This window comes from Pleurodeles waltl, chromosome 8 (genome assembly GCF_031143425.1).
Source record: "Pleurodeles waltl isolate 20211129_DDA chromosome 8, aPleWal1.hap1.20221129, whole genome shotgun sequence".
Lineage (NCBI taxonomy): Eukaryota > Metazoa > Chordata > Amphibia > Caudata > Salamandridae > Pleurodeles > Pleurodeles waltl.
In genome coordinates this window covers 196,743,618-196,759,676 of record NC_090447.1, presented here as the reverse complement: position 1 = coordinate 196,759,676, position 16,059 = coordinate 196,743,618, and the positions used below count along the sequence as shown (strand labels likewise).

At 43.3% G+C, this 16,059-nt stretch overlaps 1 protein-coding gene across 5 annotated transcripts in view; it reads left to right on the top strand.

Annotated features, from left to right (window-relative positions):
* BACH1 (BTB domain and CNC homolog 1) overlaps nt 1-16,059 on the top strand; it is a 265,729-nt gene that overhangs the window by 103,865 nt on the left and 145,805 nt on the right. For 2 of the 5 annotated variants that reach the window (XM_069204061.1, XM_069204058.1), the window contains exon 1: nt 8,536-8,740. The exons of 2 other annotated variants lie outside the window; for them this stretch is intronic. The gene's annotated coding sequence lies outside the window, so the exon portion shown is untranslated. Of the gene's footprint in view, nt 1-8,084; nt 8,108-8,535; nt 8,741-16,059 lie in introns of those variants that run through there. One more of the 5 variants, XM_069204060.1, reaches the window with a different exon arrangement.

The window sequence follows — 16,059 nt, the reverse complement described above, 5'->3', positions numbered from 1 at the left end:
CCGGTGCTTCAATGCGGAATCCACCCGCGGGACCTCAGAGAAAACGAGGCCCGCGGGAGACGTGCTGGAAGATGCGATGAGGATGCGTCGCGGCTGGCAGGCGCGGCGAGCGTCCTGCCGAGATGCGTCGCGGGAGGCGCGGCGCGTCATCTATGCCCGCGGGACTCTGGGAATTGGAGTCCCGTGGAGCGCGCCTGGTAGTCCATGTAGGACGCCCAGGCCAAGTGAGGAGAAGAGAGGAGGGGTGGGGGCGGGCGGGGGGAGCCGGGGGAACAGAGAGGGAAAGGAGGAGGAGGGGGGTGGGGGGGGGGAGGAAAAAAGGGGAAAGAAAAAAGGAGAAAACGGATACAAGAGGAAAGACTAAAAAGGGGGGGGGGTTGTGGGGGTGTGGTTGTGGGAAGGGGAAAAAAGGTGAAGCCAGGGGATAAAGAGGGAAAGGAGGAGGGGGGGGGGGGAAAGGGGGAAAGAGAAAAGAAAGACAGGAAAAGGGATCAAAAGGGATGGAAAGGAAGGCTAAAAAAGGGGGGAGGAAACAAAGCGGAGAGAAAAGAGGGTAAAAAAACATGAAAAGAGGGCGAGTGGGAAAGAGAGGAAAAGAAAGAAAAAAGACAAAGGAAAGTTGAGGAAGGAACGCAAGGGTCGGGGAGAGAATACAGCCGGGATGTATGCGGAAAGGGGAGGGTATCAGAGAAGGAGAGCGACGAGAAGGGGGAAAAAAGAAAAGGAAGAAGGAACGGGGAAAGAGGAGGGAAAAGAAGACAGTGGGCGGGAGAATAGAGGGGTAAGTGCAGGAGAGAAAAGTAACAAGATGTGAGAGAGAGAGAGAAAATGAGCGACAATAGCTCTGATGGCAGGAGAGAGGGGGGACTAATCTGGTTAATAGGGGTACTCCCCTGGTCAAAAGTAAAAATAAAAATAAAAATAAATATAAAAATAAACACAAGCGAGAGGGTAGTGGAACCCATAGTAGGGCATTGTAAGGCCCCAGGGGGGGATCTCATGTGGCGAGGGAATCGTAAAGATATCTAGTCATCAACCTAAAGATGACCACTGGATATTGTCATTCAATCCTCTAGTGTCTGTTTGCAGCCTCCATATCCACCTCTGTTCATATAGTAGTAGTCTATGCTTGGCATTGATTGTTGTTGATTTCAATTGGTCCAACACCACCCATTGCATGTGGTCAGGATGGTGATTGTTGGAGATATAATGCTCAGTGAGTCTTGTGGCATCTCTTTTACAACGGATGGTACTCCTATGTTCGACGATGCGTGTGCCCACTTTTCTCGTTGTCATCCCAATGTATCTCTTGTCACAGGGGCATGTAATCATATATACCACGTTTTTGCTGTTGCAATTCGTTAATTGTCTCAGTTCCCAGGGCGTCCGTAGTCCTAAATCAAGTGTAAGGGTTTTCTTGGTGAGTGCGCACACGCTGCAGTTGCCGCATGGAAAGTGTCCTTTGGGAGGAGGAAGGTCCCAGAGGGTCCTTTGTCTACTTGTGGTAGGATTTACCCGTGGGCGTGTATGTATGATCATATCCCGAATACTTTTTGCTTTTTTGTAAGCATTCATTGGGATCTGAAAGGGGAGGCCCCCAGAAGTGAGGATTTTCCAGTTTTCATTTAGTATCTTTTTGATCATATTAGACGCTGGGTTAAATGTAGTCACACAGATCAATGGTTCTCCCTTACTGGCTCTGCTGCTAGGATGTAGTAGGCAGCAGCTTCTTCATTCTCTGCACATTATTCTGAACCACTACAGTGCTCAAATTTGGACCACGATTCATATTGCCTCCATGACCCCTACCTCTCATCTGAGGCTGAAACTTGACGTTTCCCTGCTGCTGTGGCATCTGCTGCACAAAACTTCCCTGCACTCCTGTTTGAGCTGCCTTAATCTGCATCAACATCGCCTTCTCTTTCAACTTTTTCTGCTTTAATTCAATCTCATCACTACACCTCATTGATCGGCTTTGCTTGCCAGCAAATCAAATGACTCTTAATCATCTGACCTATCTCAGGTCTCAGTCCTTCCACAAATCTGAACACAAAATGCAGCATGTCTTTCAGCTCAATTGCTTCTGTGCCACTGTACTCCTTCAACAATCTCTCATAATACGCATGCATCAACTCCTTCTTGCACTCTCCTATCAATTCTCTGCCAATCAATGTTTTGGGCGAAATCCTCATCTTCAGAAACTCAATCACCTTATAGTATATTTCATTACCTCAAAAGATGGTGCACCTGTACTCTTATCTCTCTCTGGTTCACTTGTTGGCCAATCTACGGCTCTATTACACTCAACCCACAAGTCAGCTGGAACCACTATCTCCATTAAAGTTTTCCCACAGACATTTTGCAAGCTTCATGAACCTGTCTGTCTGCTGGCTTCTCTCTTAGTTTTGGGTAATCATTTGTAAATGATAGAATATCACTCCTGATCTAAGGAACATGAACAAAATCTCCCCCTGGGATTTCCCTCATTGGTAAAATCTTCACTGGATCCTTGTCCTGTTATACATTTTTGGTCACTTCTAGATAATCTCTTTTCCTTTTGTCTCTTTTCTTTACCCATCTGCCTTCCCACTTCTCTAATGCCCCCCCATCCTGAGCACTCTACAATAATTCTTTAAGGTGCACCTTCATTCCGGTAGACCTCATGTGTTCAAAATCTTTTGCCTCAAAATCTAATCGGTAACTTCTCTTCAAAGGCTTTGTTTTCTTAATTTCTATGCCATGTTTTTCTGCCAAGGCCGCTAATCTCGGGTGTACTTTGCCCACCTCTCTTGTAATCCTTGGGTGTAAATATCTCAACTCCGCTTTTGTGTAGGACTCTAATCTAGTCACCCCCATTGTTCCCTCAACTAATTCACCCGCTTCCATGCTCGGTCTGACACCATTAATTTGTTCCTCACACTTAGAAACATTCTGTGGGGTAGTCAGCTTGTCTAACCATTCAGTCAAGTGCTGAGCCCTCAGTCCCTGTAATGAAATGTTGCTTGCGTGCACCAGTGGCACCTGTTATACGGATTCGGTGTCTGCAGTGTCAACAGCTTCAAGCTCTGACCTGCACTAGGTCCATTCACAGCATCGGGAAGTGCAACAAGTGGACTGAGATCTCACAAAAATCTTGATCCATCAAAAGTCTAGACCACAGTAGAGACTACCTGAACTTGCTCATTTGGTCCCCTCCTCATTAGACTCTGGGACATTGCTCCCTGTTCATTCGAAATTGGTTTCTTTTGCGCAAATATTGGTACCGCTGGACCAACAGTAATCAGCAGCAATATTGCATCTGGGGCTGCTTTGGCACCTGTACTCTGTGGGAGAGTAAATCCCATACTTTGATTCATTACCGGAGTCAAGTCTGACTGTGTCCCTGTCATTGGCGTAAATCTCGGCATTCCCTGCGGCTGTACCTGGGGCAACAAAATCGGAGTCGGCTCAGTCTGGATCAGCATTGGCCTCGGAACCACTTTCTCCGTAGGAAACAAGTTTGAAGCTGTTTCTAGAATAGGCACATCAGGGTAAATTCTCTGTATTGGAGGTGGCTGCATCTGTGCCTGAAATACTGGAGTAGTCAACACATTAGAACTACCTTGCCCCGCACCCTGTCTGGCTAGCATTAACCTGTACTGGACTCACTGTCCCCATTGTCTGTGCCGGGGCTGTTGGATCAGCACTAGTACTCGGACCACTCTCATACACCGCATAAGGTGATGGTCGGTCTCTCAGTATCTGTGTAACAAGATCCTCAGAAGCTGATTCTTCCTCTACTATGGAGGATCTTTTAGCTTCCTTACTCTCGGACGGACTCTTATTAGTTTTTCTAGTCGCTTTCCTTCCTTTCGTCTCATCGTCCTGTGTAATAGAAGGAAACAACTTAACTTTCTGCAAAGTCTCTGATCTCCACCTTTTCTGCTCGCAATCCCATTTAGCCTCTTTTCTATCCTTCTTATTCTCCTCTCGAATTTAATTTGCTGTTGAGCTACAAGCTCCCATACTGCGAACTCTTCAAACTGTGCTGGTCTCGGAAGGGGCTTCGATTCATATAGGGCCACCCGCAAATCCTCAAATTGAACGTCCCATTGTCGGGAAACGCTAAGCTCCCATTTTTTCTCTGTAAACTTGCACCATTGCTTTAACCAAAGACATGGCGCAACACCTCGCTTCTCCATTACAATGTAAGTCGGTGTATTTTCTGGTGGTGTAGGCTCCCCTACATTCGCTCTAATGTATGTATTTCCCCTAAGGGCACTCTTCAATGCCTTGAAAACTTCATCTTTTCTACTTTTATGTATTCAAAATCAAATCAGGAAATGACTTTTACTCCCAAGATTCCTTTCACCCACGTTCTCAAGCAATTGCCTCTCATGTACGGCTGCCAAACCGTGCCCGACCCTTCTCACTAACCAATCTATCCCAGCGCGGCTCACGTGACGTCACACTCACATGTACTGCGGCTGACAAAGTCTTGCAGCTCGTCCTCCTAAACTCCAATCCACTCAAAACTAATGCAAAACTCCAATCCACTCAAAACTAATGCAAAATATTGTGAGCACTAATCAAAAACCAATAACCCAAAAACAAACCTGCTGGTTTACTACAGGAAGGTGACACAATCGCTTTGAAACGGATTTTCACTGATGGCCTTTTCGCTCATGCAGCTATTCCTCTTTCTCGGTCTACCAGATTCGCAAGCAGAATTCGACCCGCAAATTTTACTCTCAACTGATCAATGGGTCTGTCCTGGTGCACATCGGACTCGCCAAATCTCAGTCTAAACTCTTGCCCACTTAACTCACACACTGACTTGTTGACCACACCCGATCAACTTACTAAACCAGGCAGATTACAACATATAACCAAGTGTCTCATACACTTTTCCAATATACTCCGAAGTCTTAGACCACACAGGGTCCGTACGTCAACAACCATGTGGACAATTTTTGAGCACAAAGCGCCACACATATGTGAAGTTCGGCGACTTCACTACACTCATACTGCGGAGTACGCACACTCCTACTAATACTTCATTTGGAGTATGCAAACTCCCTAAATTCCCCCATACGTCACAATTCACCTGCAATTTGCATAAGCTCTGCAAGCGCAACCTACCTCTCTCTCTCTCTATCACTAGAATGCCAGGAACATACCCAACACTACTAGCAGGCTTCAGGATCTGGGAAAGTCATTTCTACGTTCAGGGGAACATCATCTTCTTTCCAATTATCATTTTGAAAAACAAAATCCAAATCTCAAAATACTGAATTCTCAATAACTGTCAACACCTGTCATTTAAGGAGACAAACCATCAGTCTCTTTACCATAATTGTTAACACCCTATACCGGACACTTATGGCAACCTCTCAAACAGACAAACCATCAGTCTGCTACCATAACTGTAAGTGCGTCGGTTCTTAATAAGTAAACTTACGAGGGGACGTGTATAGGTTGATTAACCTTTTGACTCGTTTAAGATGTTCTTACCATAGCTCCAGAACAGAAACACTCATCAATATGCAATAATCAATAATCATTAGTCAAATCAATAATCAATGGAGTCAGTAGTTGTCACGCACCAAGACTTTTCAGCCATGAATAACCACACCTTTGATAAGGTTTAGTAATTTTATTTCCCTTATATTAACAATGCTAAAGTCATATAGATTAATCTCAAAATCAAATGAAACACATATAAGAACAATACTGGTAGATCAAAGTGACGAAAAAAATGCAATCTAACCAAGGTTTGAATCACAACACATTCTAAAACAACAATGCAAAGCAATAGCAAAGTCAGCTGTGATAGGGTTATATAGTACATAGGATTCAACAAGATAGCTCGTCGAACATTGGTCCCTGCAATTCTGTCAGTCGTCATTTAGATAGGCTCAACTAACCCAGATTAGCATCAGCATGTTGGGCTTCACGCAAACAATTTAGAACACGAATTTAGACAACATCTAGCTAAGGAAAACTATTAAGACAGCGCAGTTGTTACCTAGAAAGAAAAGGCACAAAAATGCATTTCAGTCAAATTGTCATATCTACCTATCCATGGTATGGGTCAGCAAGCAGAAACAGTCTTCGTCCTCAGGTCACCAATCAATCAGCAAACATCAGGCTCTCAGTCAGAGAGTATGAACCCAATGACAGAATCTTGAGTCTCTTCTTCTCTAAATTTTGCATCACAAAATCAGAATAAGGTCTGAAAAAGGTCTGAAGTCTCTTTCCTCTGTCATGTTTTTATATCAAAGTCACCTAAACTATCCCCTATTTCCCTATTGGTCAATTAATCAAATGTTATTACTCTACCCAGTATTCTATACCAAATCTATGAATTCTAATATTTCGCCCTTCACATGAGGTTGATTGGTCTGTTTTACGATGTTCTCATCATCCAGCTTGTCAGGTATCAAATTTGTTGCATCTTCCTCTCCAGTCAGTGTCTTCATTGTTCGCGCCCTGGGAAAGTACTTCTCACACACGTTACACACAATTGTTACACTTTTAGGACACTGTCTCCTGTTAGTTGATTCTCATGGAAAGCTTCTGCTAAGCATTTTGTTAAAACAATGATCATTTCAGTTTAGTTCCATCTGTCAGCATTTTTGTATTTTTTATTAAACGCTAAGAAATACAGCTTCTGCATGAGTCCTGGCAAAACTAGGCCAAGACACTCGCTAAATTAAGGCCTACAATTAATAAGCAAGAGCACACTTCATAACCCTTAATATGACATATTCCTACATTAACCTAATACATTTTAAATATTTCATTAGTGTTATTCATTGATTAGTACATTTCGTGAACACTGGTGGCCATTCTTCAAGGTCACAATTTCAAACGTGCGCATTATTTTTCTCTACGTTATTCATTTTCTACATAATTCATTATTCGAAACACATAAATACTCATTAATTTCTAACTAAGACATCTGCCTCAGCATAATAAATGTTTTAACTTTGCTCCTGATTGGAGTTTTCCTTCATGGTGTTCATCAGTGGCGGCCAGCAGCTTTAGGAGGGAGGGGGCGGGCGGGACCCACACACACACACACTCATTCTTTCACACACAGAAACGCACGCACGCACATCCATTAACAACACTCATACTATTCAAACATGCATGCACGCACCATTCATTTTAAAAGATCGCACACACTCATTCTTTCACACACGCACGCACATCCATTAAAAACACTCAAACATGCATGTGCACACCAAACATTCAATTTAAAACATCACACACATATACACATACACTTACCTTCAGCCTCCAGGTCCCAGGAGGGTTGGGACTGCTGCCTTCCCTCATTGGCTGACCTTGGGTCAGCCAATGAGGGAAGGCAGCAGTCACAGCCTCGTCACAGAGTGGGATGGGGTCAGTGAGACTGCTGACCCCACCCCACCCCACTCTGTGACGAAGTGTCACTGATTGACACTCGCCCTGGGCACTTCAGGGCTTAAACCTGAAGCGCCCAGGGAGAGTGTCAATGGGTGACGCTTTCTTCGTCACCCAGGGGAGGGCCTCGAGTCACCTTTGCTGAGCCGAGGAGGTCACGCCCATTGGAGCTGTGACTGCCTCAGTCCAGCAAAGTTCAGCTCAGGCAGCCAGGAGTGTGCGCAAATTGCGCATGTCTGCTCCTGGCTGCTGAGCTGAACACGGAGAGTGTCTGTCAGGCTGACCTTTGTTCAGCTTGACAGACACTCTTCATGAGGGGCAAAAGGTGGGGGGCGTGGCCCCTCCGAACTAAAGGACGGGCCGCCACTGGTGTTCATATTGTGAGTTGGGACTGAAATATTGTTGATGTTTCTACCACACTACGTACTTGGTACAAAAGTTAATTGACCTCGGTGAGCATCTGCTAGTACCTGCGGAGGATGAAAAATTATATTACTGATTCCAGCTCATTGGCCAGCCTGCAACAGAACGTTCAGAAGCATACTAAAGAGCTGCGAAACTTTTTCATCACATTTCAATACGGACACAAAGAATGGTCTTTTAAACTCGGCAGGTATTGTACAGCCGGTACTTATTACGGAACCAAATACTTCTACAGGAGGTCCTTATGACGGAGCCAAATACCTTCAGGAAAATGGTAATCCTTGCGTGTAGTGACATGGAAATGAGATTTTGTAATGTTTAAATTGTATTTATATGATCCTCTACTACCCCTGAGCACTGCAAATACTGAGAAACCAGTAAGCAAATGCCTTCAAGCCCGAATTTGGGGAATCGGACCACCTACGAACCAGATCGCATATTTGACAAGCACGACCCATTCCCTGCCTAGTGAGGACCTTCCGTAGTGCGCTAAAGTAACGGATGCTCCTCCTAGAGCAGTACGTCACCGGGGTCAAAAAACTCTCACAAAATGAACTGCAACTGAGGAAAGAAAGAACGGCCTACGTACAGCCAGAAGTACGCGGCGTTCTCTTCCGGGGTAAGTAGGGCGGTGTCTTCCGGGGCGGGCAGATACCCTTTTCCTGGTGCGGGTCATGTTTTTTTTTTTTATAACCAATTACAGGCACCGTGGGAGAGGACACTGACAGACTTTCGTACTACGTCCCACCCCTTAGCCCGTCAATCAGGAGGACCTAGCTTTTCGATTCCTTCTGCCTGCCTTCACTTATGGAAGTCGGACAGAGTCCTTCATATTATGAATTCGGTTAGAGCCGAACGTAAAGCAGAAGCAATTGGATTTTTAAGTGCCTTTAACTGAAAGCGACAGGTAAGGTTTGCGACACTACTGCCCTGAGTAGGGAATATTGGTATGTTTGGAAATTATTCCTGTATCATCACCTTCTATGACTTTCCAGGGGTGGTGTTACGTTCTTGCTTCTCCAATTTTGAGTAGTCGTGCAGTGCATTTAATGGTCAGTCCGCGTCTATAATTATCAGAAGACCCTGTCGGCCCTAGTCTAATTTTGCAAACACTCAGGTTCACTGTATGACATGTTACGTTCCATTATGTTCACTTACAGGAAACACAGCGCCCTCTTTCTGTAAGATTCTGCCCTTGTACATTGACACCCACAACATACATATTAGTATATAAGCCCGCCCCCACGATATTTGTTGGGGCCCAGGTCAAATGAGCGGATTAATTGAGAAAAGATGTACGAGTTGTATCCTGGTTCCTGACCTTTGTGCAGCACTTTTGAACTTCATCGGTTTAACATAAGGAATGGGGTATCCGTCAAAACACCTCTATTTATATATTAAAGAAAGTATACCACAAGACCCGAGTGCATTTTTACTTCCAGGAATCTCAGATGTTTGAGATGATGTTATGTTTTTATTAGTGTTGTAGAGCTGCCTCCTGACTCTTTGTGAGCGTAGTGTAGAAGTCATAAATAAGATATATTCATACACATAGAATGAAAGGAATATGTAAACAAAATTATTCATCTATGTTTCTTATCCAGCTATTGCCCGTTTAGCTGATAGTTGAAATTGGCTCATAGTGACACATTAACGTGCACTAAGAATGAGTTGGTTACCACACATAAAAGGGATATTTGCAATGAGGAAATGTTCTGTATATTTTACTCTTTAAAAGAATGCTTTGACTGTAATCCGTAAAATAAGATGAGCGAGGATTTTAAATTGCAGCCATGTACATAATATTTTTAGCAGCCTTTTGCTTTGCCAATCACCAGGTTTACACATTTGCTTATTCCTTCTGAAAATATGCACCTGGTAACAGTCCATGGAGACGGAGATTAAAGGATTTTTTTCCTTTTTCGACTCCCTCATTTACCCCTTCTCTTCGTACACACTGTCTTTTTCACACTTCATTTTGTCTCTCTTCTGGTTGTTGCAGTTCGATCTGTTTTACATATGTGATTGGGGTACAGACCATGTTCTGCCTGAACTTTGTACTGCTAGGCTCCAGGATTTGCTTGACCATTCCCCCACATGCCAGTGCAGCTGGACTGGCACCCTGCCAGCGCAGAGAGGATGGTTAGAGGTGCAGGTTAAGCACTTATTAGCTTAAGATTGTCCCCCTGTTTCGCTATAGAGGGATTCATAATATGTCTCCAAGAATTGCAGGCATAGAGTCTGCTGCATGCTGTAGCAGGTTCCACAAGTGGACACATTTCTGCTGTGCCAGACCAGAATGTTTCTTCTTATGTCAGAATTTTACTTTTCACACGGCTATATCGGAAACAATACGGTACTGCTTTGAATCTTAGGCATACTCAGCGGTGTGTGTGTACTGCTAATATTCTAATCCAAACACAAGGTCCGTTGACCAGTTTTGAAGGGTGCTCGAGATGAGACCTGGCACTCTGAACATTGGTATTGTACAGTAGCACCAGCCTCACAAATGATGATGTTCACCTCTTAGCTATCGTTGTTTTTATTTCTTTAGAAAATCTGTATCGCTAAGCAAGAGCTAGGTGATGTCTTCCAAGAGGTCACCTAGTTGGGTCCTTGATAATGAGGCAGTGAACCAGTGTAACCAGACTGCATGCTTCTTTCAAGGCCTGCTTTGGTATTTGGCATGGTGTCCACTTTGAGGCTCCTAATGATGTCCACTTTAGTACTCAGCTGACAGCTGCTCAAGCATCTCGTGTTTTAGTCCCTCCTCTTACCATGCAATCGTGCATCCCTCTCTCTGGGACAAATAATTTAGCCCTACTGTCATTGACGGCGTGGAGATTAGTCAAATAATGCACACCACTAAGGGACTGACTCCTCTCAGCATGAGTGGCCTTCATACACTCAAACTGTCCCCAATGATTACACTCCATTCTCTGAACCAAACAGTCAAAATCAGCTTCAGTTAAGCTCAGATATCTACAAGATATGTTAAGAGCCCTGCTCCTATTTCGGACCAAATCAAGTAGTGCAGCTGAGGCAGCCAGGCAGAGAGTGGGGAGCCAGGGAAGACAGCAGTGAAGTTGTGGTCATTGTCTTGGTTGGTTAGCCATGCCTAACATTTTCAGTGCCTGACACATGATTTATGTTGTTAGTGTAACAGTGAAATATAAAGATCAATCAAGCAATAGATGCAGAGTAGAGATGGAGGTTTACACCTCAGAGCAACAACTCAGGAGAGGAAGACATGAGCACAGAGAAAGGATTGAAGTGGGGATGTTACCTGAAGATGGCTCTTGTATAAAGAGTTGATCTAGCAAATGATGGTTTTCCTGATTCATACCCTTTTAGGTGTTCAAACAGCGCATGGTAGATGGTGCTATTAAACAAATTGTGGTAGTAAAACCCTTTCATACTTAATCAATCAATCAGTATTTATAAAGCTCGGCTAATCACCTGATAGGGTATCCAGGCGCTTGTAGGTCCCAGAGGCTTATTCGAACAGCCAGGTCTTGAGGGCCATTAGGAATTCCGTAAATGAGGTGATGGTCCGAAAGTGTGTGGGGAGGCTCTTCCACGTTTTTGCTGCAATGTGAGAAAAGAAGCGACCTCCACTTCTGCTTTGGTAGATGCAGAGAGTATGGGCAAGTGAAAGGGAGACAGAGCATGGTATTCTTGATAGTTGGTGGAAGTGAAGGCGGTGGTTAATGTACATGAGTCCTTGGTTGTGTAGAACCTTGTGTGCATGGGTGAGCAGCTTGAATCAGCATCTCTTCCGTACGGAAAGCCAGTGGAGTTGCCTGAGGTGGGGTGTGATGATGGTTCGTTGGGGAAGGCCGAGGATGAGTCGGGCTGCGGCATTCTGTATGGTCTGAAGTCTCTGTAGGAGGTGTGCAGCAATTCCTATGTAGCAGGAGTTGCCGCATTCCAGTCAGCTTGTGATTAGGGCCTGTATCATGGTGTGTCTTGTGTGTAGGGGTAGCCACTTGAGGATCTTACAAAGCATGTGCAAACTTAGGAAGCAGGAGGGTTGTGGAATTCCCATAGCCCATTGCCCAGGACATATTGTTTGGGGTCAAGGACAACACGTTTTCCTATTTATTTTGTCCTTGGGACAAGTAGGCCCAAAGCCCTGCAGCACAAACTCTTTGGGTCTCAGTTTACAGTACCGCATTATGGATTAGGGAAGGGCATCATCTGCAGTTAAGCTAATATGTGTCAATATGTTAATGCTGTTTGAACTTATATTTATGTTTCATTAATGGAAAGCCTTAATTATTAGGGTGAGTGCTCTAAGGAAACGCTATAAGCTCAGACTGCACTACTGATAGTAGTTCCAGTATAAAGATCTGTACACATATTTGCAAAGTTTTACAGTATGAGGCTACGTATAAGGCTCCCATAATGTTTTCTGATTAGATGTGAATATTTGCAGAAGCTTGAAAGGAAGATTGAGGATTCTTTGGTTTCAAAATAAAACATTAAAAAAAATGGAACTAAGAAAAATATGTTGTGCTAAACTACTGTAAAATGTTAGGTACCATTTCTTTGAAGCATCTATTAGTAAAATGCTAGTATTTCTAAAAAAATAAAATAATTCATAATGGAAAATCAATGTAACTAGTTTGATCAAGATAATGGGAAAACATGAAAATAAACAAACAATAGCAAAGCCTAAAGGTTTAACATTGATTGTCAGCCTTTTGGCTTCGTCAATGTGTGTCTTGTTTTAACATGGTTTTTGTAAAACTTTATTGTTGTGAGAGCTGCCAGGCTCCTACTGTTATAACAAACACTGACAAAAAGCAAAAAAGTTTTGTCTCAAAAAGCAAACACTGCCACAGTAGTTCCTGGTATTGAATAAAACTACTTTGTGTGCTGATGTACTCCTTGTAAGAGAGCACAGTGCGGTCATTCACAGTGAAGCCAGCCAATAGACAGAATTTTAATACAAACAAAATGTCTTGGTAACCAACAGACCTAATTAGGGGCCCAGTCCTTAAAGAAAGTCAAAAAGGTGCACCCAGTATATGTCCTTGCATTTGTGCAGATTTACACCTTTCATGAATTACCAAGAACATACAGAAGTAGGCCAAGAAATGGCACCCCTAGAAAATATTTGTGAACTGCATTTTAGCACAAGCAATTATGTATGTGTAGATTTGCTCTTTCGAAAATCTGTTGAGTGTCTACAAGTTCTTTTTCCCAGCCCTGGAAGAAATTTTACTTCTGCTATTGTCAGAAATACATTTCCTAGCTCTTTCAATATGGGAAAAATTAAAGAAGAGCTGGTGAAAACCCCTAAAATATGTAAGTTGGTGGGTTTTGCACAGACTCAAATGGGCGTTCCAGCATTGGAGATGTTGCTTACTGCTACCCCCAACCACAGTATGTACACCTGTGTGAAAAGGTGGCAAAATAAGGTAATTGATGGTATTCAAACCATACTATAGTATGAGCTCTGGCATAAGCAGAGGGGCTATAATCAGAACTCTTATATAATGAGACTTCAGCCACAATTTGTCACAGCACTATATGGTACCAAATGGACACGTGGATTTAGTTACAGGGCAAGTAGATTTATCAATCAACATGTCCCATGGACAAATAGATATTTTATTAAATTCCATACCCCTGAGTCAGGCGGAGGAGACGGCATGGACCTGTGATTTCATGGTAAGCTTGTTGTCAATTATGTTTCCAGCGTGGTCTGAGGAAGTGGGTGCGGGTCCTTGATCTGATGGCCACCAGGAGTCGTTCCACGTGTTGCTGCTGTTGCCAAAGATCAGTACTTCCTTCTTGTCTGTGTTCAGCTGCAGGCAGTTGTTTTCATCCAGTCAGCGACGCTTGTCATGCATCTGTCGAAGTTGGTTCTGGTGGTGGAGAACTCGTCGGTGAGTGAGTGAGAGGATGAGTTGGGTGTCGTCTGCGTAGAAAATTATGTTGAGACCATTGGATCTGACTATGTTGGCCAGCGGGGTTTATATGCAGTGAAGAGTGTGAGGCATGCAGCTGACCTCCACATTTGCTCTATTTCTGCTGATTGAGGTTTCTGTTACCTTTTGTTTTAACTGACTGGTTTGCTCAGCAAAATGTTTCACTGAAGGTTTTTTTGTTATTATTTTGCTGGCTCAAACTTGTTGCTATCCTGAGTTTAGATAGTAATTTGTGAATTCTACACTCTGCAAAGCACATGTAAGATTTTTGTATTGTTTAAGTCAATCTTTACAGCTTATAATGCACACATACTTAAAGCCTGGATGTGGTGGTACTTCAAAGTACAGACATAGCTGGAGAGAAACTGAGCACTGGCATGAAATTGAAGTTCATTATATTACATCATCATATTTTTTTCTTCATTATTTCTATTGAGTGTCAGATCTGCAGCTCACCTGGCATAGCAATGAAGCAAACGACCTGCATGATGATTATGGAGTGGAGCTAATATACCAACCTCCACAACTCGTTGCCCAGCCCTAGAATGTGGAACCTAGTTGTTTCATTTTGCCCCACCAAAATTGCCCACTGTTTTTCAAATGTACATTTGTCTCTTCTGTCTACAGCTGTGAATGATTGCACATTTGATTAATGTCACCTGTCTCGGATTGCCAGTCGGCAAGAAAAGCAGCAGCCTTGGCATGGTCACAGCAAATTGGCAAAGCCCACAAAATGAGACCATGACATATTCCAGGTTAAGTAACAGGCTATCTCCTGTGTACAGTATAGCCCAAATAATTTACCTGTAATCTTCCTCTGTCATAAAGATAGTTCAGGATGCTGCAGTCTTCCTTTCTTTCCGTTACTATTCTAATGTTGAGTGGAGAGACACTCATGCTTTCCACACATCATCATCTCCAGGAAAGATATGAGAAGGGAACAGAAGTAGGTTCTTCTGGCTTTTACAAAAAAAAACCACCAACAGAAGTATTTATCTTCTCAACACACCTGATTACCAAAACTACATTACAGAATATTTGACCACACTCAATTCTCCCCACAACAGCTATGCGTAATATTTTCTTGAAGGGGAAATCAGGTGGTAATCTAGAAAATGTAGGGGACCGTAGCGGCACAGTATCAACTTCTGTGTCACTGGGTAAGAGGTTGTACTAATGTGGCATAAGACCTTTTTGTTTGAAAGCTATATTAAGAAATGCTCTATCATTCACACTAGAAAGTTTGGATTCCATTACGGTTACTGATAGGGGAGTCACAAATACTACGCATACGGAGAAACTTTCTCCTACATCTCTCCTAAAGGGTGGAATGACATCACACTTGCTCACCACCAGGATAACCTCCTGGGTGATAGTGCTCTCTACAAATTTACATAACATATCAACATGTTGAGCGTAATTTCCTTGATGTGAAGAGAAGAAGCTTGTTCCAAAATGCCTGGAAAGTGATATTGCGCTCTGAAATCCCTACATACCTCTAGCTGTAACAGATCTGAGTGGATGATTGGTGTTCATGAGGTGTCGTTGGATATCTGGGGAAATGGATTAAAGAATCTAAAGAAATTTCAAATAGCTCTGCAAAGCAAAATTGGCACATGCAAAGAGGTATTACTAGGAATCAAATCCACTTTTATTTGCTAGTCCTGAGAAAACGTGTGGATGAATCTGCCTCAATTCCTTAACTACACAATCTGTGAATATGACTCATCTGCAGTGGGACCCGCATCATACAAGGCTACATTTCCCACTTTTTATTCTACTTATTTTATTTCAGCCTTCGCTCTGACGTTGCCTAAGAAGCAGATTGGTCTCTGTGCTCTGCTTGAAAGAATGTCAGGGTCTATCTCTGGTTTTGCTTCCCTAGCCATTTTCAGGATCTTGGCAGATAGTCCTACCTAGTACACTAACTTGTCGTAAAAGGCCTTTTTTTAGCCTATATATTTGTTTCTTTAGGTCACACAAAGACTTGCCCAAAAATGTTAGATCCTTGGATCAATCTCTTGGGTAGCATTGACTTTTACCTTCTTAGGAAGGCCTGGGACATTCCGCCTAAAGCTGGGTAAGTACTTCCATATCCAGGGGTTTATCTAGCAAATAACCCGCCACCTTTTGTGACACCTATTGCGAAGACTTTGGGGGGTACTGGAAATGGCCCTTTCTGCAAGGTCACCCCAAACTTTTTACCTTCTTCTCCCTGTTTTTTCTGACTCATTTTTGCTGACTTTTAGGATTCTGGGCACTTTACCACTGCTGACTCGTGCGAAAG